The 3,498-nt window shown below is 39.1% G+C and overlaps 1 long non-coding RNA gene across 1 annotated transcript; it reads right to left on the bottom strand.

Moving 5' to 3' along the window:
• Positions 1-602: 602 nt before the first annotated feature.
• LOC122647280 lies at positions 603-1,342 on the bottom strand. Its single transcript, XR_006330840.1, has 4 exons — positions 1,312-1,342; positions 1,067-1,219; positions 916-1,000; positions 603-713 (listed from the first exon to the last, which is right to left on the bottom strand). It is a non-coding gene; the product is annotated as an uncharacterized LOC122647280 (long non-coding RNA).
• Positions 1,343-3,498: the final 2,156 nt, after the last annotated feature.

The following is a 3,498-nucleotide window of genomic DNA, read 5'->3' as shown; positions in this document are numbered from 1 at the left end:
AGAAGTGATGTATACAAATCATCCATAAAAGTAAGGGTAAATTACATGTAAGGTGCCCAATATTTGATTAAAGTACCTATGAGATACCTCAAGTTTTAAAAGGGATGTTTGGGGTTCTTTGCCCAAAGTGAATATTTTCCCAAATTTTCCTTTTTAACATTTCACCCACTCCCATCTCTACCCTCTGTGCTTCCACCCCTCTATTACGAATAGATCTCACTGGCATTCTTTCTTTCCCTCCCTCACTCTGCAACTTGGAATGGTGGTGCATATCAGGACTGCAACCAACAAACTAACCCCTCTCTTCTCCATGACATGTTGAGAGTAAAGGAAGGCCATAGAGATCTTCAAATAGGGATATAGTAACAACAAAACAGTAAGCAGAACATCCCTCTAACGTTTATTTGACAGAAAAACCAGAGGTGCATGCTTTGGCTTGACATCACAGACGATGGCATGGTACTTGGTTGACGACCAAGACGCCTAACTCCAACATGTACTTAATTCTGCCTTCTCCCCCTACATAATCAGTCAGTAAAATACGAAGTATAACTACTCAAAATCCTGAAAATCAGAAAGCGGAGAGAAGATGTGATCATATTAAAGCCCTCTGCTCAAATACCTCAGGAAAACAAAAGCATACCCTCCAACCAATCTCTTAGAAGTGACAAACGTAGTCCATCCCGTTGTAAGCAAATGCCTGCGGGGTTGACCTGGTATATTCAATTTGAAAGAGGTAGGACTCCTCAGTCATTTACATGTCCGCATACCAACATGTCTAATACTATGTGGAATGGAAAGTTTAGCTTTGATTTGTTTGACAATGTATCAGAAATAACTTGGAAATCAATAACTACAACCAACCAAAATGAAATTTTTGCATAAAAGAAAACAGAAAAACAAAACTGCAGGTACCTCTGAAGATGTGCTTAAATCGCCACTCATAACCATGAAGATCCTTTGCAGTCAATTCCTGGGTTGGAGTTGACTGGTTCATATCCTCCAAGAAAAAAAACCACTAAAGAAAGTGAAGTACAAAGAAACAACAAAATAGAATGAGAAATACCAATGGAGGAAGGCATTCGTTAGCAAGTTTCCGAAGAACAGAGAAGCCGCCATGAGTACTTGTATCAAATGCAGTTAAAATCTTGCAGAAAGAGTGAACGGTAGGTCGCAGAGGTTCAGGAATGCTTGGATCAGGACTCCTGGGCTCACTTTGCTGTACAAATTATGTCAGAAAACTTTAAATTAAATTTTCTCCACTTGCAACTTCACAATTGAAAGGGTTGAAATTTGAAAAGTAAGTCTTACATCTGCTTCAGGTTGTAAGATAATTTGTGCATAAACTTCATTTGTTTCTTGTTCAGCCTGCAAATAGTAGAAATCAACAAAAATACAAAACACCCAAAGAGAGAAAGAGAGGGGAATTTACAAAGAGAAATGCCAGCAAGTCAATGTGTATAACACGATAAAGGATCTTCGAAGGAAGATTAAACATAAGAATTTGCTGATTTAATTCCTGGTTCGTCGATGCTTCTAGCTGTAAAATTTCAAACAGGAAAATCTATAGGGAAAAAAAATTCATGTCAGATAGGAAGAAAGATCGAGGAAGAAAAAAAGAGTTTGATTCCAGAAATGAGAAACAAAAAAAAAAAACAGCTCACATATAAAAGAAATGGAGAATCACTCACTTGTTCCCACCATTACAATCTGTTTTTCTCCCTCAAAGTGGTCTTGGGATAACACCGATTCCGATGTGAGTCAGCTCCGGGAGACATCAATTCCCCACCTGAATCCGGGGACTTCTCCCATAAAGGAACTGAGGATGCTTCAGCTCAATGGATTGTGTCCTTCGTTTTCTCCAAACCGTGACTTAATCGATTTCATCCATGGTAAACCATGTTGAAGCATGTCGAAAATTATCTAATTCACATTGCCAATCATAATAATAGTATCTAACACGGGAACAACAGGTAAGCTTAAGCTTGGATTTAAGCACTATCATTCCCATTCTTGCTCAATCATCCATCTAAAGATCATTATCTCTGCTACACTCAATTATGCACATGTTGTTTTTTCATCTCCTAACATTGAGCTTCGAAACGCAATGCTGGTCTTAAATCCATGAAAGTTCACCTTCAGCTTGAACGGAATACTGCCATCAAATAATATTCCTAAAGTTCCTCCTCTGCACCTGCCCAGTTCAAATTCCAATTGGAAACACCATCTCCATCTGAAATTTTTTTGCTGTGCATGGCTGCAGGTTTGAGCATTGACTGCCTGAATAAGGTGAAGTGTACCAGGTGGAGCCGGACCTTTAGGGTTGGGCTTGCCTGTTAAAAACTTTAAAAAAACCCTCGGGACCGAAACCGAATTTGTAGGAGGTTGAACAACCTGTATCAAGCAAAACATCAGAAAACAATCTAAACCAGTATGCAAAACATAGAAATACTAGTGGCAGTAGATTACGATCTTTACTTTAAAATAGCACACATTAGAATGAGCTTTGTGAGGGAATGACTAAAAAATAAAGAAGAGAAAAGAAGAAGGAAGAAATTCAATAGTGGCGGCGATCAAAAAACCTGGTTGTCCCAACCACCAAGGGGGGGAACAAAACTGCAAACCCAATTGGAAGTAGTGCAAATACCTGTAAATCCCAAGCAAAAATTCTCAATTAGAACGTTTTCCATGTGGGTTAACAAGAGAATTGAGAATGATTTCTATATCACTTCTAATACTCTATTTTCCAAGTAAAACAGGTGAACTTACTTGGACATGAGAGTCTCTGGCACTTCTCATGGAATCAGTAGCAAAGAAAACAGTGTAGACAAGGACGAAGGTACCAATAATTTCAGCTGCCAAACCCACACCTTTCCTGTAGCCATGGGCGATCTCATTCGCCCCACCATCATACTGCACACAGTAAGACTATTGGAAGGCCCTTACTAGCCCTACACCACACACCCAAGCATTCTGCCACGATATACATCACAGCATGGATTAGTGACAACTTACGGACTAAGAAAAGCCCAAATGTCACTACTGGGTTAATATGCCCTCCTGTAAACGAGGATGATCATCATGAAACAAAACCAGATACCATAGTTATGTCTTGTATGATAAGAGCAAATTTGAGCACTGGTAATGAGGTGCCAAGCGTCAAGAGGGAAATTTAAAGAATACCAAAAAAAAAAAAACAAATAAGAAAATAGTGATGAGTTCGAATTACAGTGAAGCAGTCTTGAATGAAATGAAAATGGCAGTTGCTAGTGATGCAGGTCCGAGTGAAGTAGAGAACCTCAACAAGAAAACCTCAGCGTTTTGACGACAATGATGATGGCTTCTCAGTCTCAAAATTTTTTGGAAGTGTAGGGTTGCAGGTTTGAGCTTCGATTGGTTGAATAAGGTGCAGTGCACCAGCTGGAGCCAGACCTTTAGGGTTAGGCTTGGGCCTGTTAAAAATTCAATAAAAAAAAATCAGAAAATAAGAAATTTGAG

Source organism: Telopea speciosissima, unplaced genomic scaffold (assembly GCF_018873765.1).
Source record: "Telopea speciosissima isolate NSW1024214 ecotype Mountain lineage unplaced genomic scaffold, Tspe_v1 Tspe_v1.0017, whole genome shotgun sequence".
NCBI classification, from domain to species: domain Eukaryota; kingdom Viridiplantae; phylum Streptophyta; class Magnoliopsida; order Proteales; family Proteaceae; genus Telopea; species Telopea speciosissima.
The sequence above is the reverse complement of the archived record's forward strand: the minus strand, read 5'-3'. Positions and strand labels throughout refer to the sequence as shown.